The following is a 27404-nucleotide window of genomic DNA, read 5'->3' as shown; positions in this document are numbered from 1 at the left end:
TTGAGCATTTCCTTGATTATAGCTATTTATAGCATCATTACAATTATGCAAATTTTTGAACACCCCAGCAAGATTTCAGGTCTTGGTAATGCTTTATATATAAATCTCACGCTTGTACTAGTGTATGTATGTCTCTGTCTCTGTTGTGTTTGACCCTCTACCATCATTGTCCCTAGACAATCCCACCATGTTCAATTTCCCTTGACGCTAGACAGTCCGACGATTTTTCTCCATATTCAATTCCCCTTGACGCTAGACAGTCCCACGATTTATTTCCATGTTAAATTCCCCTTGTCCCTAGACAAGCCCAAACTCTATTCCCCCCATGTTCAATTTCCCTTGTCCCTAGACAAGCCCAAACTCTATGTTAAATTCCCATTGTCCCTAGAGTTGCCCACGATTTTTCTCCATGTTAAATTTCCCTTGACGCTAGAGTTGCCCAAGGGGTCTTGTAATGCTAATTCCCATTGACGGTAAAGTGGCCCACTTAACTACTGCTGTTTCTATAAACATTCCACAGATAAAAAAAGTCAAAGCTTCTTTCTGATTAGAAGTCTCTGCGTGAGTGGTACATATATTGGCTAACAATTGTTCATGCTTTTATTTTCTGTAAAGGACAATACTGCACAGTGAGTGATACACCACGGTGCGCAGGGTATACTGTGCCATACCTATGACTGATAGATCCTATCGTTCATATGTGTTATCCTGACACAGCTAGAAGCTAAATTTGACTTGCGTAACTACATTGTTTCATGTACATCTATTAATGATACATGCAAGGTAACAATTTGCTTATCTGAGAATGTTTCTTTCTTTACGTGATCATTAAAATCTCTGGACAGGACCTCACTTAGCTTTGTAGGCTTGTCTAATTATAGGACTGGACCTCACTTAGCTTTGTAGGCTTGTCTAATTATAGGACTGGACCTCACTTAGCTTTGTAGGCTTGTCTAATTATAGGAATGTTAGTTTTACTGTCCAAGACGATTTGTTGACAAATATCGAGTCATAATATATACAAATTTAACCACAATTCTCTTCAGCAAGCTTTGTGATGGGGAATGCTATGTCCGTTCGTCAATGACACATTACCGTATACTTTATTTTCTCCGTCCTGCGTAGTAGGAAATAGAGGATATCTATGTTTCGTGAGTACCTATTATGAAAGTTTAAACGAGCGATGTGAGAACTGATGTATTCTCACGAGGGATACAACAAAAAACGTTTTTCACTTTTATAGTGAATTATTTACTTGCATCTACTACCTCAGAAAGATAAAGTAACGAGTGGTCAGTGAGATATGAACTTGTTTTGAGGTCATATCGCCGGGAAAGTCTTAGTCAAGAACATGAAACTCCTTTAGGCGATCATTTAGGTGTCAGTAAGACTTATACACAAATCTAGAGTAATGTTTAATGTCCGAAACTTACAAATGTTGTTTCTAAATGGTACTTATCTTGTCACACTTGCCAAATGGTAGGAAACCCCAATCAGACGTTATTTAAGGCTCATCACTGACCTGTTTTCTACGAACCATTTAGCAGAATAAAGGTAGACTGTGTCGGTCCCTTACCTAAGACTAAGCCAGGGAAGAAATATCTGCTGACCATAATGTGTATGTCCACAAGATTTACATAGTATTAAAACTAAAACCATAGTTAAAGCTTCGACAAATTTCTTATACATACTGTTCTTCCTAAATATCTCCAGCAACGCAGACACAATTATGACCATATGTGGTTCCCAAAGAATGATATAAAACATGAATGAGTTATTTACTGATCACAATTCCTATTTATTTACATTTTTAATCAATTTATAACATAACAGAATGTGAATCAGTCCAACGGACAAACCTAGTCGAATTGTATACAAGATTGGTCCTGAACTCAAATACTGTGTAAGCATTCTGTTTTCAACTTGCAATCTGGGACTACATTTAGCATTGTAATCATTTTGTTTATACCTTACAACAAGTGGAAAAAGTATAAAACACAGCATAAATGAAATATAGATAAGTGCAGATAACACATTAATGACTGATCATATATGATATATTTTCAAATAATTTTGTGATCCATGTTGTTGTTGTTGTTGGGTTTAACGCCTTTTTTCAGCACACAATAGGCTATGTATGGCGGCCAGTATTAATGGTGGAGGAAGAACCCGGGAAAACTCCGGGAAGAACCACCGACCCACGAGAAGCTACTGGCAAGCTTTCTCACATACCCACATAGGCCGAATCCTACACTCGAACCCTAGCAGACAGAGGTGAGATGGCAGTGATCCGTAACGGAGAGCGCTTTAGACCACTCGGCCACATGGGGCCTCTGATCCATTTTGAACGTTACTCGCGTTTTCGCATATTGTCTTCACATTTTGCCCTTGTGTGTAATGTAAAAGTAATAATTCTGAGATTATTCTTAATGACGATTGCTACTGTCAAGTTTCATTTTATTTTATCATGTTTAATTTCATTGTCAGTTTTATTTTGAAGTCTGTTCTTCAAATTTGGTCTTTGCAACTTTCATATTTTAAAAATGTATTTCATTCTTGTCATCTCGGATTTTGATATTTTGATGTTTAATTTTCAAATTTGGTTTTTCAAATTTAATTAGTTTCTTAATCATTTTTTAATTTTGATTGTCAATTTACCATTTTTAACACTCATTTCAATTTTTTTTAGTTTTTTTGCTTAAATTTCATTTTCGATTTTAGGCTGGTGATGTTCCATTGGACATAATAGTTTTGTTTTGTTTAAACGACAGAACAATAGCGAGAAAGTAACACTTTCTGCTCTAGATTGAATAAGGGTAAGATCTCAAATATCATAGTCTTCTACAGACATTAAACAAGAAGGAGAGATAAAGAAGGTATTATCATAGATGATGTTATCTAAATTTTACATTTTACTTAACGATATAAATGGAAATATTCCGACTTTCAAGTTATAAGTTAGGAATAAAATTGACATTATGAAATATGACCGATATAATAAATACTCCATGATCCTTTCCTGTAAATGACGGTGTCATTTGAAGCAGCCCTTCAAACTGAAGTGGAAGAAGTATTTAAGGAACTCATCAATTTTGATAGCTCATTTCCCATTCGACTCTTTTTCACCACCCTTTGCTACTAGCTTATTTTCGGTAGTTTCTGTGGTATCCCGGGTGGCTCAGTGATGTAAAGCGACTTTACCAATCACTGCCAGCTTACCTTATTCCGCTTGGATTTAAGTCTCGGGTCTGGCCAGTCTGGGTATGTGAGAAAACATGCCATTATCTTCCCGTGGATCGTTGGTCCCTACCACGATTTTTTCAGGTTCTTCCTGTACCACCTATACTGGCCGCCATGTTTGGCCTATAAGGTATAAGAAAAAAGCGTTAAACCCCAACAACAACAACAAAAATATTTTATGTAGAAAGACGCCTGCCAGAATTCTTATCTTACCTACTATTTGATTATGGATATCAGATTATGTATTATCTCCTAATGTGTTCTCATTTTCCTTTTGTTTTTAAAAGTGTTTACAGAAAAATGCATTCTATTTTTTTCGGTTACATGGAATTAAATTAGAATGCATTTCAATACATTCATGTTATCCTGTATGTCCTATACAAAACTATGTTTTCAACCAGTAGTGTTACATCGTATTATTCTGATTAAATATTGATATAAATTCTTTTCTGTCAGCTTCAGCTGGAAATATTATGTGTTCATAATACACAAACACGCCGTCTTTTGCCCATATTATTTTAATTGCCTAAGTTTCAAATCAGTTGTCAAATGTCTATTTACTAGACTCGTTGGACCTAAATTCCGTTCAGTCTCTTTAGTTATTCGGGAATGGGGATGGGGAGAGGGACATAATGCTATATCCATACGACATGGACACGCTATCTAAATTTATCCTACATGTGTAGTAGGGATATATAATTCTCCAAATATTTTGCAGTATTTTTTGCGTGGACATTTAGTATTGAATGATTTTAGGTTTCACGCAGTTTATTTGAGATATGCATTTCCAAAGGCAATGTAGCTGAATTCATATTCGTAAGTGTCCTTTAACACACAATGGGAATTTCTGGCATTCGTCCCACAACTGTCTGGCAAGGCTATCTGATGGAATTATTTGTGGCACTTTAAGTAAAATTTTAATCTCCATTTCCGGGCATGATCGAACATAAGCATTTCTTCTTTCTTCTATCTTGAATTACAGCTTTCGCTATAATATTTCCGTCCGCGGCTGTTGACAGGGGAATCCACATTTGATACATACTAAAAAGATAGCATGGTGATATTTGTCTAAATTGTGCCTAAATTATGGCTACTACATTGGCTCATAACGTTCCTTCAAAACTTCTGGAAAACAGTATGACAGATGTTACTTGTGCTACCACAAACATGTCAAAATGCAACCCATACTTGACGTTGCACGCGCTACATCCACTACCAATATATACTTTGCATAGATAAAGATCAGGTTCCTTCACAAGTTTGAATCTCAAAGTTCAATTGTTTACCATCAATGAATTGGAAAAGTCTATTGAATAAATGCACATTTTCAAAAAATGAAAAACCTCAATCTGTGTAGATTTAGTTCAATACTGGACATCTATTCCTGAGTGTCTGACATTAAGTTGCCAAAGGATGGATGTATGTAATTGCGTATCTTCAATAATAGTGGTTAGCAGCTGATTTCCAGACACATAACGTCGTTAATAACGGCATAATTCAAATCAGCGTTGATTAGATATGCAAAGACATTATCACATCTTAAATTAATAATCTGGTCCTTTGGTCTAATATTCGTATCTGCGTCTAAGATTGTTGTGGCAGAAAGAAACATACATTAATCGATTGTTTATTGATTCAACAGTTGCGGTTTAATACATGATAAAACGAAATTGAATATTCTATAACATCAGCTTCCAATATTAATGCTAATTCTTGGCGCGCATGAAATTTTATTTTTGAAATTTAAAGTTTTTAATAAATGTAATGAAGTAGCATTGCAGAAAACTTTATGAATATTAGACATCGAGAGTAAAAAATACTGCATATGTTGTCAGTAATAAAGAAGAGTAATTCAAGAATGCATCAATGAAGCAATATATGATCTTTGTAAAGGATAAATGTTCTACATTTATTATTAACTATATTTAGGTTTTGCATAGTCTCCTTCATATCTCCTCAATGGTTGTTTTCAATGAAGTAGAATTTTTACTTGTACGGTATGCGTCCTTTTGCGCTCATTGGCGCATGCTCAGAGACGAATATTTTATCAAACAAGTGTAGCTAATTGTCAAGCATTGAAAGTGAACCTTACACAGAACATCTTTTTATTGTCTAACCCTGAAAAGTGCAGGATTATTTTTGAATACATTTCATCTTTAAACTTCGCAACGTTTATTCCACTTTTAAGATTAATCTTGATGGAGGGTTTCGATTTTAGTTGTTGCAGATACCGCTACAATCCTTGCGGTTGGTCATATATTTTATATTTTGATAATACACATTTTCTTTCCCAAAGATGCATTATACTACATCATACACATTCAATGTGCAATTGAAATTTTCTTCAGCTAATTTGTACATTTAGCTACCAGTGTGAGAGTCCTTTGTGCATAGTTTTTGATAATACTCTACCATGATGTACAACAGGATGTTATTCCTCACATTAATAGCACATACTAGTATTGTCTGGGAACATATAAAGTAACTATATGACTCGAGAGACTGTTACATTTTTATTTATTTCAAGGTGCACGCGCTTGGCGAATATCAGTAAAAATATCCCTAATAAGTGACAAGCGGATTTTCTTTTTCTTCTGATAATGGACAAGCAACCTTTCCTCAGCATCTCAAGAGGTTTCTAATATCACCTAATCGCAGACTGTGATCAATAGTTGTCAAAGGAAGCCAGACCTAAAATATGACGATAAATTATCTTCCTATTCCATTACCGGTTTCTTAGTAATTGTAAGCTAATTTCAGCCATTACACGCATGCGTTGTAGAAAGCTATGGCACATACCCGCGTGTTAAGCTCACAATTTACCCAATAAAAAATGGAGGTAAAAATCACTGAACATACGACGTAAATGAAATATGTATTTTCTTTGGCAACAAAACTTGAGTAATCGATATCCCAAAGGAAAGAAAATAATCTCCAAACGAGGAAGAGAAATTAAGCCCATTAACTTTGAAGGTTTTAATTTCCATAATAAATATTAAAATTGTTATAAGGAGAGAGTGATGATTGTTCTGCAGTCCCGTATGTGTCTTTTATCCACGAAGGTTGTATAAGTAACAAAAGAAAATTACTTGAAAGTGCACTGATCTAAAAAATTAAACAGCATTCTATATAAATTGATGCAATATAAGTTTGCAATAAAGTCTATACACATAACTTCACTTGTTGAAATTTTGATTATTATCGATATGTTTATTGTCCATAGTACAAAGAAGAAAGACATTGAACTCAATATTTAAAAGGTTAAATGTTTAAACAAAATATGCAGAAGTTTGGTCTTAATATACAGACTTTAAAAGTTACTGTGAAAATAAATTTATATAATCAATTTTAAATACACTGACGAATACAATTTTGAGCGCATTTCCAGCTTAGCTGTCGCTTTGGTAACAGCTTGGTTTTTGCATAATCATACGTTTGTAAAATGACAGTAATGCTTACGTTTATAAGACTGCAAACAGAGAGAAAACAAACATTAAGGAAACTGCTAACAGAGCCGGAAATTAGTCGGTGTTATTTTTTTGAAAACTTTATTTCGTCTAAATCATATCTTTAGTCGTATTCGTTTGATGACAATGGTTAATTATGTACTTTTTTGTTATGCTTAATTCTGTACAATATTGACAATTTTATTGATAACGTCCAATTATGTCCTTCACATATATATCTGTTGTAGTAGGATACAAAAAGGACAATGCATATGCTCAGTGCCGGACTTAGACCCAGAGAGGCCCTATTTGGTATAAAATAAATTTGATAATCAGACTAAGTACAGACTGTGAGGTCATAATCTGAAGCTTGTTTAGCTTCTTTCTAGATCCGGCACTGCATATACTTCTCACGGAATATGTTGTTTTATAACATAAGAAGAAAATTTCTAATGAATATTATTTAATCCTGACAAATCCGTATAATTAACTATGCACATTCCAAAACAGGTTTGCTGACATCGCATTTACTTATCTTAAGTCTTTCTGCCATTCAGTCAGATCTAAACATTGAATTTATTTGTGCATTGCACATATTTACTATTGGTCAACAACGTTCAAATCCCTTAGACTCTTTCAATAGCATTTAAATCCATGAGAACTGGTCAACAGCATTTATATCCCTTAGAATCAATCAACATCATTTACATCCATTAAATTAGTTCAACATCATTTACATCCTTTAAATTAGGTCAATATCGTTTACATCCTTTAAATTAGGTCAACATCATTAACATCCAATAAATTAGGTCAACATCATATACATCCCTTATGTTAGGTCAACATCATTTACATGTCTTAAATTAGGTCAACAATATTTACATCCCTTAAATTAGGTGAGCATCATTTACATCCCTTAAATTAGGTCAAAATCATTTACATCCCTTATGTTAGGTCAACATCATTTACATGTCTTCAATTAGGTCAACAATATTTACATCCCTCAAATAAGGTCAGCATCATTTACATCCCTTAAATTAGGTCAACATCATTTACATCACTTAAATGATGCCAACATCATTTACATCCCTTAACTTAGGTCAACGTCATTTACATCCCTCATGATAGGTCAACATCATTCAGATCCGTTATGATAGGCCAGCATCATTTACATCCCTTAAATTAGGTCAACATCATTTACCTTCTTTAAATTAGGTCAACAATATTTATATCCCTTAAGTTAGGTCAACATCATTTAAGTCCTTTAATTTAGGTCAATATCATTTACATGCCTTACATTAGGTCAACAATATTTACATCCCTTAAATTAGGTCAGCATCATTTAAATCACTTATGATAGGTCAACATTATTTACGTCCCTTAAATTAGGTAAAAATTATTTACATCCCTTAAATTAGGTCAACAATATGTACATCCCTTAAATTAGGTCAACAATATGTACATCCCTTAAATTAGGTCAGCATCATTTACATCCCTTAAATTTGGTCAACATCATTTACATCCCTTATGATAGGTCAGCATCATTTACATCCCTTATGATAGGTCAACATCATTTACATCCCTTAAATTAGGTCAACATCATTTACATCCCTTAAATTAGGTCAACAATATGTACATCCCTTAAATTAGGTCAGCATCATTTACATCCCTTAAATTTGGTCAACATCATTTACATCCCTTATGATAGGTCAGCATCATTTACATCCCTTAAATTAGGTCAACAATATTTACATCCCTTAAATTAGGTCAACATCATTTACATCCCTTAAATTAGGTCAACATCATTTACATCCCTTAAATTAAGTCAGCATCATTTACATCCCTTAAATTAGGTCAACATAATTTAAGTCCCTTTTATTTCTGGTCAAAAGCCTTAAATCCATTAGAATCAGTTGATAGCATTTAAATTCCTTTGATTCGGTCAATAATGTTTTAATAACTTTTAATCGGTCCATAGCGATTCAATCCTCTGCATTCGGTCAACACCGTTTATATCCCTTAGCTTTGTTCAGCACTTATTAACTCCTTTCGAATAGGTCATCATCATTTAATTCATTTAGATTTGGTCAAAAGCGTTAATTCACTTTGATTCGGTGAACTGCTTTGAAATCCATTAGATTATGTAAATAACTTATTAATTCCTTAGAAGCGGTCAGCAACATTTACATTCCTTACACTCAAAAAATAGTGTTAACATCCCTTAGATTCAGTTGACAGCTTTGACATTTCTTGGTTTAAGTCAACAGCGTTTTATCCCTTAAATTACGTCAATAGCGTTATATCCCTTAGTTTCGGTTTATAGCGTATTTATCCATAAATTCGGTCAAAAGGGTTTGAAACTCACGCGTTGCCAGTTAAGATGCAAAGGCTTGGAAAAATAATAAACGAAATGAAATATGCTTTATATTGGACATTTTTATTATAAATCAGGACTAACTAACAGAGGACACAATATATATATATATATATATATATATATATATATATATATATATATATATATATATATGCCACATACATTAAAAATTGCATGGCTTTTAAAATATTGGTATAAAGCAATTTGATATACCAATAAATTGGTATATCAAATTATGATCCGCCCATAGCGCAATAATCCGCATATATAGACAACCTGGCAACCTCCCCATGCAACTGTGTGCTGTCCATTCATTAATCACACCGTGTAACAAATTCTGTTATTGTTCCTTTATAGTAAGTGTTATTTCCGAATTGATTACGCATCAAAAATATAGAAGATGGCTATTATTCCCACAAACTTTGCTTTTGTGACCAGGACAAGGATATTTTGAAATTTGCCTATTTTCCAGAACATTCCAGATAGATTGAGTGCTGAGTAAACATGGAGTAATTTCTAGAACTTTCTAGAACTTTCCAGTAATATAAATAGTAGTATAAACACACGGGCCTTAAGCCCACCATTTTAGGTTAGTTCCAGCTGCCTAAGTGGATACACATCTGCATTTTTCTGAGATAGCATACAGAGGCTGCTAGTATCCGGAAGAAACGATTTGCTCTGCCAGGACAATTTATCAGGAAAGAGCGAAAAAGTACTCAGTAGAAGTGTCTGCGAAGATGTGAGATACCTACAAGGCATATTTCGGCATGCCTGTCGGGTGTCAAGACAAACCTTGTTCACCTCATTTCACCTGCGAGCACTGCACAAAGATTCTGGAAGGTAAGGTGTACAATTGTTGGTCGGAAGTTTATTTTATAAAATTTGTTAAAAGTTTTAAAATTGTGAACGTTTTAATTCATAAATGTTTTACAATTTTCAATGTTATTGAGAAAATATATCATATATGAAAAATATTGCGAAAATCTTTTACATAATAGTCATGGGTGAAACAGATGTATTTTTTTAGGATGGTACAGGGGGAAACGAGAGCCATGAAGTTCGCTACCCCAAGAATTTTGCGGAAACCCACTGACCACTCAAGTAGCTGCTACTTCTGCATGGTGCACCCTTCAAAACGTCGGACTGGCAAGAATGCACCTGCTACCACGTATCTGGACCTTCCTACATTCATCGCCCCGGTGCAACACTGCTCTGAGCTCCCCGTACTCATTCTTCTAGAGTGAGAGCAACCGTCTTTTGAAGAGATCAGCAAGTCAGAGAGCTAGGAAAACGTTGTACATTCAGATGGCTATTTCAGAGGTGGAGCTGAAAAGCGAAACCCATACTACCCCAACCAGAAATACCTCAACGACTTGATCAGAGATTTTGGTCTCACCAAGTCCAATGATAACTTTTGACATCTGAGCTCAAGCAGTGGAACTTGTTGGATGAAAGTGTAGAAGTCACAGATCAGAGGAAGCGTCAACAAGCTTTTTCCAGCTTCTTCGCCCATCAAGATGGGCTCTGTTTCTGCCACAGTGTGATCAGTCTGTTCGTGGCAATTGGAATCCCTGTAATGACAATGAGAGGCGACTCTTCATTGACACCTTATACAGGAGCCTCAAAGCCGGTCTATTCTATAATAAGAACATGTTCCGTCTCTTCCCCTGGCACACTCGGTACACCTCAAAGAGGATTATAAAAGCATCAAGACCTTACAGGACGCCTGGAAGTATGATGAGTACGGCTGGGAGGTCAATGGAGACATCAAAATGATTGCATTCCTGATGGGCCTTCAAAGCAGTTTTACAACGTCTCCCTGCTATCTTTGCCTTTGGGACAGCAGGGACGCCAAGGCGCACTACCACAGGTGGTACTGGCCACAGCGGATCCAGTTCTCTGTGGGAAGAAACAACATCAAGTGGGAGCCACTGGTGGGACCCCGGAAGGTGATGATGACCACCACTGCACATTAAATCGGGCCTTATGTAACAATTTGTCAGAGCTCTATATAAGGAGTCGGCAGCCTTCGAGTACCTTCAAGACTTCTTACCTAAACTGTCTGAGGTTAAGGTCAAAGCCGGTTACTTCGTCGGACCACATATAAGGAAGATCATGGAGTGCAATGAATTCCCCAAGAAGCTCACTAGTAATGATAAAGTGACTTGGAACAAATTTGCCGCAGTGGTTTGGGGCTTCCTGGGCAATCACAAGGCCGAAAACTATGTGGAGCTGGTTGAGACTCTGGTGAAGAACTACGACACAATGGTCTACAGGATGCCCCTCAAAGCCCATATCCTTGATGATCATCTTGATAAATTCAAGCAGAACATGGGAGCTTACTCGGAGGAGCAAAGTGAGCGCTTCCACCAGGACATACTGGGCTTTGAATGCCGCTACCAAGGACAGTATAACAAGAACATGATTGGAGACTTCATTTGGGGGATGATTTGTGAAAGTGATTTACAGTATAATTTTAAATCGCACAACTCTAATCACTCCTAAATCTTGTGTGGTCACTTTTGTATTACTTTAATATAACTTTATGGTAATGTTGATCTGTATGCTGTTTCTTCTGACTTTATGTGAACGAAAAGACACAAATTGACCCATTTCGTCATTGGAAATAGGTAAATTTCAAAATATCACTGTCCTGATCACAAAAGCAAAGTTTGTGGAGAATAATAACCATTTTCTATACTTTTCAGGCATAAGCAATTACGAAATAACACTTAATATCCAGAACGAAAATTGTTTTACATAGTGTCATTATTGACTTATGAAAATGACGATAAATGAGATCGTGGGATTGCACAAGTTAAAACCTACGCTCGTCATTTTATAGTTTTTCGCCCGTTTTCTAAATGAATTTAATATGGTACGTTATTTCATCGTAGTCTTTTATGTCGTCTGTTCCCCCTTCGCTCTCATACATAAATTACAAAATACGCAGAAATTTGGAGTGAGAGAGAGAAAAAGAATTCAGACTGGATGAAAACTTTGAAATTGAACTTGCACTATATAACCTACAAGAACATGGTTCGTCGCGACGTTAGGTGTGAGTTTAGTATTTTGTTGTTGTTACTTAAACCTATTTTAATGTTAAAAATAATCGACTACTAATTAAATATGAAAATATCCAAAGGTCTCTCTCTCTCTCCCTGGATCATCGTAGCAAGATAGCGACATAAATCTGAAAAGACGAGCGTAGATTTTTTCGCTTGTGTTATCCCACGATGTCTCTGGACTAAGGAATGATGGTAAAAGTTAAGTCAAACCGACCAAAATAATAAGATGTGAGAGAGAGAGAGATTTATGATCGGTATTACGTTTACTAAAGCAGAATAATGAATTAGATTAACTTTAAATATATTTAAATATTTTAATTACCTCTTGTTGGTTCGTTATTTCTCTCAGTTTCTATTTCCACACTAGTATCCATGCGCCGGTACGTGAATAGCTTAGCGTTCATATGAAAGGCAAAGTTGACCATGTTTTTGTAGTGCTCTACCTTCTTCATTAAACCATATTTCATGCTTAAAAAATAAATGTGTCTTATATTCATTTAATCATCGAGAATAATACTAGAAACTCAAAACAGAACACAAATAATTTGTCAACATGGAAAGGTGATTGTAAATTTCAACAAAAGGCACAGAAGTATATTTTGTAGTTGAACATACTCGGAAGGGATGTGAGGAGTTCATTCACTCGGTCAATACACAGTTGACTTGTAATCAATCTTAAACCCCTTTCAAAGACCAAATATGTGCATTTGTATGTGATATAAGTGATATTTTCTTTTCCTACGTTAACACGGGATATATTTCATAGTGTGGTACGATGTTTGGTAAAATTTCTTTATCAAAGAATAGTTTCCATGTCTGTCAGGTAAGGCAGTTTCTACACGAGAAGTAGCAGTTTACCGGTTATAAGTCAAAGCTCGATTGGCGTAGAGCTTGGCGCCAGGGGTTACTTCTGACGATGGGAGAGATCACCAGGTCTCACTGGACAGCTACCGCCCGCCTCAAGCTGGGCAGCCCCCAGTCAGTAAGGTGCTACCCGTCATGGCCTGCCTGCTTTACTGGGTGAGTGGAGCTTAGAGAACCATCTCGACAAGTAGGCCACAAAACTCCGCACCAGGAAAGACTAAAAGAAGAAATAAGAAGACTCCAACTCTTCGTTTTGCAACCTGGAACATCAGGACCATGTGTCCTGGATTGACGGCTGACCTACAGCAGATCGACGATGGACGGAAGACTGCCGTCATTGACAGAGAACTCTCCCGACTGAACATCGACATTGCCTGCCTCCAGGAGACCCGACTGGTTGACAGCGGCACCATCAGGGAAGCCAATTACACGTTCTTTTGGCAGGGGAAGCCCTCGGATGAACCTAGGCAGCATGGTGTAGGCTTTGCCGTAAAGAACACGCTAATCGCCTTCATTGAACCTCCATCATCAGGTAGTGAGAGAATCCTTGCCTTCCGGTTGTCAACATCCTTAGGCCCGGTCAACATCTTCAGCGTGTACGCCCCAATCTCTGCTCCAACCAAGTTTTATGAGGCTCTGTATCAGGCAATATCCAGTATCCCCAACAATGAAAGCCTTTACTTACTAGGAGACTTCAATGCTAGAGTGGAAGCTGACCATGAGGCCTGGTCCACCTGTTTCGGCTTTTACGGAAGGGGCAAGATCAACGAGAGTGGCCAGCGACTGCTGGAGATGTGCTGCTCCCACAGCCTATGTGTGACCAACACTTTCTTCAAATGCAAAGAGATCCACCAGGTGTCGTGGAGACATCCACGTTCACGCCACTCGCACCAGCTAGACTTCGTCATCACCAGGCGTGCAGAACTGGCCAGTGTCCTCCTCACCCGCAGCTACCACAGTGCCGATTGCCACACGGACCATTCCCTCGTGGCCAGCAAGGTGCGAATATTACCCAAGAAGCTGAACCACGCCAGGAAGAAGGGTCACCCACGCATCAACACCTGCTGTGCAAGCAACCCAGAGAAAACACAGCAGTTCATCAGCAAACTGAAGGAAGCCCTCACCAAAGTGACACCTGATGACACCATTGACTCCAAGTGGTCCCATATCCGTGATTCTGTGTACAATTCAGCCATCACAGATTAAGGGAAGAGGGAGCGAAAGAATGTCGACTGGAATGAGGCAAACTGGGAGGAGATGGAGCCCATGACTGAGGCAAAGAGGAAAGCCCCCCTGGCATACAAGGCTGCACCATGCCCCAGAACACTACAAGCCGTCAAGATTGCAAGGAACAACGCCCAGAAGACCGCCCGCCGCTGTGCCAACACCTACTGGCTGAACCTTTGCAACAGTATATAGACAGCTGCCGACACCGGGGATACAAGAGGAGTGTATGAGGGTATCAAAAAGGCGACAGGCCCCGCCCCCAGCTACAAGACCGCCCCCCTCAAGTCCAAGACGGGCGAAGTCATCACAGACCAGGGGAAACAACTGCAGCGATGGGATGATCACTATCTCGAGCTATATGCAACCCAAAACAATGTCACTGGAACTGCCCTGGACGCCATTCCAGACCTGCCTGTCATGGAGGAGCTAGACACACAGCCCACCCTGGAAGAGCTCGGAAAAGCCATCGATTGCCTTGCCTGTATGAAGGCTCCTGGAAGCTAAGGCTTTCCGCCTGAAGTCCTCAAGAGCGGAAAACCAGCACTGCTCCAGCCCTACACATACTCCTCTGCCTTTGTTGGGAACAGGGATACATCCTACAGGACATGCGTGACGCCAACATCGTCACTTTGTACAAAAACAAAGGAGACCGTAGCGACTGCAACAACTACCGGGCATCTTTCTCCTCAGCATAGTTGGAAAGGCTTTCGCCCGTGTTGCCTTGGCGCGCTTGCAGATCCTAGTCTCCCGCGTCTACCCAGAGTCCCAGTGTGGATTTTGAGCCGGCAGGTCAACTGTAGACACGATCTTCTCGCTACGTCAGCTGTAGGAGAAGTGTCGCGAGCAGCAGGTGCCCCTCTACATTGCCTTCATAGACCTGACGAAGGCGTTTGACCTGGTTAGTCGGAGTGGACTCTTCAGACTCCTGCAGAAGATCGGCTGCCCTCCACGTCTGCTTGCTGTCATCATGTCGTTCCACGAGAACATGCACAGCACAGTGTGCTTCAATGGCGCAACATCTGAAGCATTCCCAGTCATCAGCGGAGTCAAACAAGGCTGTGTCCTTGCGTCGACGCTCTTTGCCATCTTCTTCTCCATGCTTCTCCAGTACGCATTCAAGGACTGCAGCGAGGGAGTGTACATCCATACCAGGGCTGACGGAAAACTGTTCAACATCGCCCGTCTCCGTGCTAAGACTAAAGTCACAGAGGTACTCATCCGAGAATTGCTCTTCACCGACGATGTAGCCTTGACATCACACACAGAAGATGGACTTCAGCAGCTGGTATGCCGCCTCTCCCACGCTTGTAAGGAATTTGGACTGACCATCAGTTTGAAGAAAACGAACGTCATGGCGCAGGACGCAGACTCCCCTCCCTCTGTCACCATCGATGGGTACAACTTGGAAGTTGTCGAGAACTTCACATACCTCGGGTCTGACATCTCCAGCTCACTCTCCATTGATTCTGAGGTGAACGGCAGGATTGCCAAGGCAGCAGCAGTGATGGCCAGACTTAACCAGAGAGTCTGGAACAAACCCAACCTCAAAGAGAAGACCAACTTGCGTGTGCTCAGCTCACTTCTCTACAGCAGCGAAACATGGACCACCTATGCAAGACACGAAAGGAAACTCAACAGCTTCCACCTGGGATTTCTGCGGCGCATTCTGCACATCCAGTGGCAGGACAAAGTACCCAACACAGAGGTTCTAGAAGGCGCCAACATGAGCAGCATGTTCTCCATTCTCAGCGAGAGGCGCCTTCGCTGGCTTGGCCATGTCAAGAGAATGGACCCAGGCCGCATTCCCAAGGACCTGTTATATGGGGAGTTAGCAGAAGGTGCACGACCAACTGGACGACCACACCTGCGCTACAAAGATGTTTGCAAGAAGCATATGAAGACGGCAAACATCAATGTCAACGACTGGGAGAGCTGTGCAAACAACCGTTCCAGCTGGCGACTAGCTGTCAGGCAGGGGGTTCAAAACGCAAAGGAAGAGAGAAAAATAAAACAAGCTGATAAGAGAGCTAGAAAGAAGGATAAACAAAAGCTTACTTTGGAGCTACGCCATCGTCTCCCGTAGACGGATGGATGCCAAGGTGTAGTTCACAATGTACTCGAGTTCTTTGCTGCAGGTACAATTTTTGCTAGTTAGTATTTAATTAGAACTAAGTATGTTACTTTGGCGAATAGTCAAATAAGAGGACGCTGATAATAATGACGATAATGATGACGATGACTACCATGATGACGTCGATAGAACGATTAGGAGTAGGATGATGACGAGCTATGATGATCTGGGTACCCCCCACCTAAATGCAGCTATGAAAATAATTCGATAATTTTTTCTTCTTCTTTTGATAATATTTAAGAACTCCCATGGAAAGTTTACGACCAAATATTTTAGTACAGATTTGAAAGCAATACATGGTTTTAGAAATATTTACTTTCACTCTGAAGTCTGAACCTGGCACTTTTTAAGTAGTCTCTAAATTTATTTGGCTGCTTAACGAGAGAATTTATGAATGAAATGAAAATCTCACTATACTGTCTCTGGCAACTGTACATAAATCTGCGAGTTACTTGTCTTTCCTTGGGTTTCATATAAACCTCAGGATAAGTATTGCTGTGATATAACCTAATATAGTACGTCAAAAGAAAGATACTGTACGTATAAATATTCCATGGCCAATTAAAGCCATATAATAGATCTCTATGATTTATAGGGAAATATTTCACAAGGCTAGTGGAAACAGTGTGCCAATGCCAAATGTTTCCGACTCACGAGTGAAATAAAACGTTATATCTATCAATAAAAACATAGATTTTCGTTTTATTATATAATCCCGAAGTAGAAATAGTCGTTTCTTTCGTCGTCTGCATTATTATATCTCTAAAATGTAGTTCCTAACTTTAGGTCAGCGACTTATCACACATTTAACTAAGATATATAATGCTTCAAGATGTGCATGTGTAACATAAATGACTGTTTTCATAGAATAAAAGCAACCAAATTTGTATTCTTGATATCACATTTTTGCGCGGAATGATAAAGCGAACATTGTTGAGCTGAGAGTTCTTATAAACATCACAGAGCGTCTTATCGGTCAGATTTCACAACGTAAAACATTCAAACAAAACAATTTAATAACTGCATGCTTACTAATAATGAGTTGTGCCTTTATTTCTTTTAATCTATACTCACGCTTGAATTGTGTGGCATTGGCAAGCTAGAATATTTCCAATAATACAGTGGCTTTGTAAAGCAATATGATTATTGTAAAATGCATAGGCAGCATATGTGCATTGAACTCACCTATTTGGAATAATTTAAGACTGATGATGTGATAATTTAAATCATATCATAGAAAATAACTTGTTTCTAAATGCAAGTGGTAGATGTAATTTCTACCTGCAGCAGTTATACTAATTTTAACTTTTGAACATTTAAAACAACTTCGGCTTAAATTCTTTGAATATCTAACATAAAACATTTAGAAAATAGCATCTGGTAATTTCTTTGACAAAACAATAGTCAGACACTGATAGCTTTTTCTTCCTAGCAAATACAGTTGGTATCGGAATCCATTGTGTGACGTATACTCTGTATCTGTGAGGAAAAGCATTCATTGAATTAAAACGGGTAAGAGGTAATTATGTTAAGACATATTGATAGAACAGTTGTTTATAATTTAAATGCCGTAGCAATAAGCATACAAATCAAACTCTTTGGAAAATAGTTTAGATATTATTAAATTAGTAAACAATAACGTACAATTGTAAATCGCAATGCAGACTACAGCAATTATAAATGGAAATAAAAAATAGACATGACAGGTTCATGACTGAAGCCAAGTTGACACAGGAACACATTTGAACTGAAGTGTTCATTGTTTCTTTCGTTCAATTTCAAGCAGAAATAAAAAAAAAAGGAATCACTGAAAGCATGTTTTCAAGATATATATCCGTGCAAGACGAACTAGATTAGAGTACCGTAAATCGTCCTCCTCTTTCCGCAGATGGCTTAAAGTTTCTCGTGGAGGATCACTTAAGACTGCGCAGCATCCTTACTGGAACAATATATAATTTCTTGTAATTCTAAAATCTGTCCTACTGAGCTTAATGTAAACGATTAAATATCAAATGAAGTACTGAAAGACTGGTAAAATATACTAAACTATAGTAATAATTTGGTATTTCTAACTAAAACCTAAATCATTTTATTGTAGGGATAATTGACAACATTTTAGGTCTTAAATATTAAAGTATGATAGTTTGTAGCTTCTACGGTATTAATAACAGGTCAGTTTAACAGCGGGTCAGTTTGACAATAATTCAAAACTACAATTACAATACACATAATTCATAATAAATTCAAACAGTCATGATTAATATTGTAGAATAAAAGAATAATGATCTAATGAATGCAGCATGTTGCAAGCTAAACTTTAATTACTTTCCATCATGTCTTTTAAACATAATCAAATTTATCGAGGTCTTAAAACGTTTTTAGACCATAATGCAATCTATTGTTCTTACCTGCAAGAGGAGTCTTGAATTATTGAATCCCCATGGCGTAATATTTAATCGAACTCCATGTGCTGTGTATTTATTCAATTTTTTGGGGAGCGCACATCTGTGTCTCTTACAGGTCAAACATTTTTTATCGAATTTCATTCCCACAACTGGTTAGGTAACTATCACACCACCTAATTCAATAATTTGTTACTTCTCTCTCGTATGTATGTCTAACGTAAATGCATGTACAATTTGTGATAAAAATATTGTATGATATTAGCCATCTATAATGATAACACAGTAGCTGATACGTGTAGTTTAAAATGTCGCTTCCTAGCGTGACATATACCTGGGAATCTTAATATTTGTCTACAACGTGAAACACTGTAGTATTTATTAAGAATACAAATCAGTAGTTTATAATATACATTTACGATATGACAATATAAATTGCATTTTATAAAACAGCCCTTGAACATTAAATCGTAACAGATGTATTAGATGCCAGGAAGTCTTTGTTGAAATGTTTATCAATGCGGTACCGACTGCAATTAACATACAACGTTTCACTTACATTATTCAGAACAAGAATGTATTTTATGAACTATGAACTTTGCTCAACTTCAAGTTAGTATATTTTAGGAGTATATATTTAAAAGGTCATTGATTCTATACTAAACGTATTGGCAAACTCATTCTTGATCGCATTGCGTTCCCAAGTTTGCGCTTGAAGTCCAAGAACTTGTTCACAGTATAACCAATAACTTATATAATTTATGTTGATTACAGGGAAACGGAGACATTAGATAAACATCTTGTCGGGGTAATGGTTTCAATACGTCATTCAAATCATATGTTTGATTTCCAGGGCAGTCTGTACTAGCATCAGGGGTATTAACTGTAATAAAAGCATGGTCTTAAAACCGAATAAGTGACACAAAGATGACAAGGCAGTTAAACTATATATTCGAGGATGACGAAGAGATAGTTCATTTTTGATTACTTATATATATATATATATATATATATATATATATATATATATATATATATACAACAAATTTATGGCATCAGTAACCACTATTGTGCTGAGATGTATTGAAGTGATATAACATGCATCAAACGCAGTTCATAGTTTTTACTTAGTTGAGAGTTTGGCATGTATTTACCTAAATTTCACCCAACAGTATAAAGGATTTTCATTTTTCCAATTTTATGAAGAGGTAGGAAAAAGGATCCCAACACAAACTTCACGATATAAAAAGAGAGGTTTTTATATTAAGATTGATTTCATTCAATTTAGGTAGATTGAAATGTGATATTCTAAATGTGTATAGCTCATATCGGTACTTTACATGTAGAAGAGACATATGTTTCATGCGAAATTTATATTTAAATGACAAATATGTTCCCATTCTAGAAACCTAATCGATCGTTGGACTTCCATGACTGGAAAACCTGATCACGAAGCTGTGTTTTAACAGTAACGGCACCAGCTTGAGGATGACAATCATTACTATAGCCTAGGTCATTCAAAATGTTTTGTGTATGATCTATCAGCTGAAAGTGAAATTGATAATTTATCTAAAGTCGAAACAGACGTTTATGAATAAGGCATGCACACCAGCTGATATATTTGGGCATAATTGTGCCCCAACAATAATATCGCTCTTTGTTGAATGAAAATATAAATTGAGCAAATCTCCATAAGGCACCATACATTTTGTACGATGTAGTTGTCAAACGTAATTTTAAGTAACATATAGCAAATTTGTTGATGGAAGATTTCAAGAATTTCAGTATTTTCTAAACAGGATTCTGCAATAAAATAAGAATAAATGTACTGTTAAGAAAGCATATTTCTCCTAGATTTATTGTTTACTCTGGACAAGACCTTTGCTATAGTTTAAGTTTATATTCTTTTAGAATCTCCCTAACGGATGAAACACTTAAACTAAATATAAGCGTTAACAATCTGTAATAATCCCGTTTAAAAAAATTAAAAAAATAAAACCGTTTTTATTTTCATTCATTTCTAATTTAATACATGCATTTTTCTTTAGTTTCACATGTAAAAATATACATGTATCATTATATTTTCTTAGGTGAAAATACTAGATTTCCCACAATGTTATACAATGCTTGTTTGTGTGTGACTATAGGCATTATACTTGCTGCAACATAAATCAAGCATTATGTGAGCTTAAGCATAAAGGGACACTGTATTAGTCTCCAAGAATCTAAATTCTATTTTGCCGACGATATTTGACTAGCCACTGTTTGCTTTGTTACGAAACCATAACCCAATAACATCTTGGAATGAAAGGTAAAATAAAATCAGATGTGCAGTGGGGTATGCTTAGACTTTTCTTTGCGATCAGATAGGGTAAAATAGTTCTAAAATTTGCAAACCTATAATTTAGTGCGACTGCTTAGGAACAGTTATATGGTGGTAATAGGGACATACGGGACATAACATTACGCCATAAGTTAAGATGCGGGTCACTTGGAGAGCGAGCTGAAATATTGTGTTCAAATTGTCAATAGATTAGCATGCTGCTCTGAACTTCAGGAACAAAGGAATGCCAAAATTATCCATCGGCTTAACAGTAGGATAGTATCATGAGACAAAATGTTTATAGGAACAAAATTTATAAGGATATGGGGTCGAAGTTTGTGGGGACAACTGAGAATTGTGATGTAAAAATAGTTTATAATATACTATCTATTTGTTATTATCCAGCATGAAATGTTTTATATAGTAATACGCGATATATTCTTTCGATCATCAAGCTTCCATCAGCCATGTTTAACTTGAAATTCAAACACACACACCAACTCTCCAACGAAAAGTACCGTAGTGTTTATAGACAGACTCTGAACTTACATAAATACAGACATGGGGATGGGTAGGACACAAAAGAAGGGGGATAAATACCCATACAGTCTCACAAAAACTTACTATGCTGTTATACAGGAGTAGGATTGTCCAAAGATACATTGATATTTCCTTCTTTGCACTTACAATAGCATAACGGATTTAGAATTTAGTTGACAAAGATAGACACGATCACTCTTACACATACGTACATATGTTGGCAAATAAGTAGTATCCTTCATTTATAGAGACCTAAGTGGCCACGAAATTGTTCATTTGGCTGTTAATCAAACACGTGTTCACTCTTCTTTATCTCAAGTGTCCTCGCACGTGTGGTCCATACATCAATACTTTCTTCAGAGACCCCTGCGTTTCAACATACTCTTATTCCTAGATAGCCGTGTATGTGATCTTAGTGATTACTCGCTCGGCCTTCACATTCACCGAGTACCCAGGAACAGATATCAAGCAAGAATCCTTCGGAGATGATTCTTCAGTGGTCCACATGTTGCCTTGAGAATAGGTGACAAATGCAACAACGTGCTGATGAGATGACTCGGATCACAATTTTATTTTTCTTATATAGTTCCTACAGTAGCTTATCAGCAGTGCACTTTTGAGTGTTCAAAACCTAATCAATCACGCTTTGATCTAAATTGTCTTAAAATATCAAATCAAGATGAAATTCTTGATATTGGTAATCAAGACATTTTTGAGAGACCAAACAACGTTATGTGGGTCATATATTTAATTTCCTGATCAGCAAACGTTCTCCATTACTCACTGTGCATGGTACATCGACGACCACACCATAATGTTCATATTCTATAAAACCATACAGCTTTCTACAAATCAACGCCAATACTGCCTAATTCTAATTCGTGTATCACCTCCAAAATGAGAGAGAACAAAACCACTTCAACGTAGACTGTGACTACAATGAAGAACAAAAACACTGTGACTTGAGTCTATGCATAGCTTAGGACTGGATCGAAACGTTGCAATAGTCAACCAATCACAATTTAGTCATGTGTTGACTCTCTTCTAATGACAAAAGAGCAGACGAAAGATTAAATCTCTCTCTCTCTCTCTCTCTCTCTCTCTCTCTCTCTCTATATATATATATATATATATATATATATATATATATATATATATATATATATATATATATATATATATATATATATATATATATATATATATATATATATATATATATATATATATATATATATATATATATATATATATATATATATATATATATATATGTATATGAATGTGTGAGTGTGTGTGTGTTACTAAGTTGTGCATGAGGGTCAGCTCTGCAGGTCATATAGAATTAGCCTTGCAAAAACGTCAGTGGTCAAACTGTTACTATCTTCTTAGAAGTATATCCATTTCCTATTTGGCTTTTGTTTCTCTATTATATATTTTGTATGGCACCTTAGCATTAAGGAAAAACAAAGCCCATTAACTTGCATATTGTTCTCCAGTTACATTATAGTTTTTCAGTAATTAAAAAAATAAAACCACCTTTAGAGAGGTTAGTGTGTGTAATTTACCAAGGTTTATATATTTTATATGTCAAATGTTTACATTATTGTACACTGTGTTAAATTACTTCCAGTCACTGTCATTGTTTTTGGGTGTTGGGGTATCTTGTAAAGGTAATTTTCATACAGAAGGTAATGCACGTATCTGAAATGAAATATGAAATTCATAAACAGATTTAACAAATTCGGGACTAATTTGTTTCTTCAATGCAATGTCAATATGATATATAACAGCATGCTGATACCATCCAACATGCCCATTTTAATTGACTTTGACATAATCTTATGCTATATGGTAATCCGTATCAATTCACTGAATTTTCGAAATAGAACTATAACGAAAAGAAATGCAATAAATGGTTGGTACACGACAAACTATTTTTCAATAAACTTGTTGTTTTTCCATTAACTGATCATTGTCAGGATGTCTCCATACTTCAATGCCTCATACTACACGATGCGTGGGTACAAAACTAGCATCGTGTTTTATTAACTACTCTTTGTGAACAATCAAAGTCCTCTCGTGTAACAAAAGACGGAGCTTTCGATTTGTGTGATGTTTCTGAAGACTAACTAAGCAAGCAGTTTTATCCATTGACAGTTAAGACTATAAAGTTGACGATGGAGAATAGTTCACCGAGTCTCAACAGAAACTTTCTTCCCAGAAAATAACTGAACCGGATATCCACACTATATAGCCATTGCCTAAGGAGAACGAACACAAGCGCATACAGTATTGAAAATATTGTTTAAACACTTACTTAGGAGGAATGTTCATAGCGATTGGCAAATTGAATACTTCAGACTATGAAACATACCCTATACTCAAGTCCCATTTTACAAAACTGTTCAAACACTAAATTCGAAAATAAAATATAACTCAAGCAAACAGGTTTAATTAGCCACGTATACATCATACGTATTATTTTCAGCTGGCAAATGAACTTTCATATCCCAGCTGCCTTTTACCTTTTTGTGAAAATGTTTGGATTTATAGTACAGGTCATGCAGCTGGGATCTCTCCAACAAAGACCAAGCAAAAAACAGGATATAAATCTGTCATCTAACTTATAGCTGATATAACAGTGACACTAACTTTACTTACCTTTCTGCAGCAGATCGTACATAATTGTTGTTGTTGTTGTTGTAGTTGTTGTTGTTGTAGGGTTTAACGCCATTGTTCAGCACCAGATAGGCTATACATGGCGGCCAGTATAACTGGTGGAGGAAGAACCTTGGAAAACCTAGGGAAGAACCACCGACCCACGAGAAGCTACTGGCAGGCTGTCCCACGTACCCACGCTAGCCGAGCCTTGGACTCGAACCCAGACAGAGGTGAGATGGCAGTGATCCGGAACAGTGAGCGCTTTAGACCACTCGGCCACTCGGGGCCCCTCTGTACATAATTGTCCCATCTAATAAATCCAGTCCATAACAACTAGTAAAGCAGAATTTCGTTGAATAACAAGAAAGCAACACACCCTCTATTCCAAACCAACTGGAAAGGTTGTTTCGATGCGCACTCATTCTCGATATGGCTATACATTTTACTTTTAAATAAAACAAAAATGAGATTTATTTTGAAATAACAACAACGGAGCGCGCGATACGCTAGCACGTTCAAATACCGTTGGGTAGAGCAATGTGTGCATGAAGACTCTTACTATGAATTTCTTAAACCTACGATCGTGTATTCGCATTGGAATTCAACATAAATTCATTTAATAAGGTTTTGTAGTGTTTTTTTAAAAATATTATTCTGCCTTAGGTGAAAAAACTAACATGAGTATATAATACAGATTTCTTCATTTGTATGGGAAAATATGAACTAGTTTTTTTGTTTCTGCTTATAAATGCACCTCTACCGTCATGTAGTATAGCTTAGAAAACATCGTTCATATTTTACCATAAATAAGCTGTCATCCATTACTCTCGAAAGGGATTGGCAATATCAGGATTGAGCTGAGCTTTCAACTGAGATGTTAAAGTAATTGCTAATATTCGAAATATAAGGCCGATAATCTATTATTCTGTATAATTAAATTTGATTTTTGTTTAAATATATTAGTACTTTATTTAGTTCTTTCCCACTTTCACAAAGTATACTCTGCTTGTTTTCCTCGCTAACATTTTAATTTCCTCCAGTATACTATAATGTTAAATGCTTTGTATTTTTACGCAGTCTTAACATCTTTCATATTTCATTTTTCGTTTCTTTTTTCAATTCTTCTCTGCTGCATACAAAGCATTTTAGAACTGAATGTATCACAGATGAAGTTACATTGGGTAATAGACGATTTCGTCCGTCGCATGCAGTGTTTACTTTACCATTTATTTCGGTCGCGTTATAGTAATTGACCTTACGCCAGAAGGTAGATCTCTCCACCTACCAAACACGTGACTTGACAACGTCTTAACCTCCGACAAACATTCTGTGAAAATGGCGGCGTGATAACATTAAAAGATATACCACACGACATTGGTGAGCAATATTTGCCATATGAAACAACATTGAGACAGAGACAGAAAGCGAGAGCATTTATCCATCGCTTGCACTTCTTGAAGTTACGTCGGAGAACTCGCCCCCACGTATCTGGAGAAGTCGCCCCAGAGTAGTTGGAAAAGTCGCCCCAGTTGGTTGGAGAAGTCATCCCAAAGCTTGTCACCCAAATAACCTTTTTATAACAGCTAAGTCATCTTTTATGTGATTCATATTTATATATATATACGCGATCACACACGAGATATTAACTAAATTACAGCAATATCATAGTAATATTTATAAGGACGAAATTAAGTCTGTATATAATCTAATGACTGACGACAGTATAGTGATTAAAAAGGATGCTAAGTCAAACACTATTATTATTGTTAATCAAGATGATTATGTTGTAGAAGTTGAACGTTAATTAGAAATTAAATGAAAAAAATTCAACATGCATTAATGAGATCGCTAAAAATAACAATTCCGTATGTGAGGAATTTGATAGATTGCCTTTTAACATACGTACACCTCAAAAATAATAATTCCGTATATGAGGAATTTGATACTATCCCTCTTAACATATGTACACCTCAATTCTACATATTACCCAAAAAATGTCATAAAAATCCTGACCATAATTTACCTTTAAATTTTCCAGGACGAACGATTATATCAGGTTGTAATTCATATACTGAAAACCTATCCAAATTTATTGATAGTGTTTTACAACCTTTAATGAAATCACTTCCTTCATACATTAAAGATACAACTACTTTCATTAAAAAGACGAAGTATATTCCACTTCTATCTGATAATTTAAATCCTGGTATCATTAGATGTAACATCACTATATACCAACATTCCGCATGCAGATGGTATTGAAGCGTGCAAATATTTTCTTGATAACAATTCTAATAATAGCACACTATCTAGCGAAGATATTTGTGAAATAATAAAAACTTATCTTGGAAAATAATTAATTTCAATTTAATAATACGAATTACATACAGATAATGGGTATTAATATGGCTCATATATACTCTTTCCTTTCATGGGTGAATTAGAAAAGGATTTTATTTAAAACGAAAAGTTTAATCCATCTCTTTGGTTCAGATTTTCAGATGACATATTTTTGATCTGGAATCATTCAACTGAAGAACTGAAAAAAAAGATTGATCGCCTAAATCATTTTCACCCGACGATTAAATTTACTTATACTGCATCAAGTACGCATGTTTCATTTTTAGATGTAAATGTAATAAAAAATATTGATAACACTATCTCTACAAATAGTATTAAAATGCATCTAATGATTTGAAGAGCAAAGCAAAAGAGACAGATAACACTTATTTTTCGTTAAGTACAGAAGCGGAGTTGATCAAATGGAAAAGTTGAAAAATTGCAAATTTTATACATTTAATAAGTTATTAAGTTGAAGAAAAACAACAATAAATAAAGCCTTAACCATGTGGCTATATCTCAGAATTACTATATATGATCCTAGGGGCGACTTCTCCAGACGAAGTGGGGCGACTTCTCCGAACCGTTGCGAAATTTGTAAATATATACAATAGCCGAGTCGATATCGACAGAAGCAGCTTGTCGGAGGAAAATGGCGGACGTAAACAGTGTCTGGAGGTATGTATAATAGCGCTCGCTGATTGGTCAGTCGAACAAAATGATTGACAACTGGCGATAGGTCAATTGCTGCTAATATCAAAATGAAAGTTGTCATAATTTTA

Source organism: Sinohyriopsis cumingii, chromosome 3 (assembly GCF_028554795.1).
Source record: "Sinohyriopsis cumingii isolate HCF-2022 chromosome 3, ASM2855479v2, whole genome shotgun sequence".
Lineage (NCBI taxonomy): Eukaryota > Metazoa > Mollusca > Bivalvia > Unionida > Unionidae > Sinohyriopsis > Sinohyriopsis cumingii.
The sequence above is the reverse complement of the archived record's forward strand: the minus strand, read 5'-3'. Positions refer to the sequence as shown.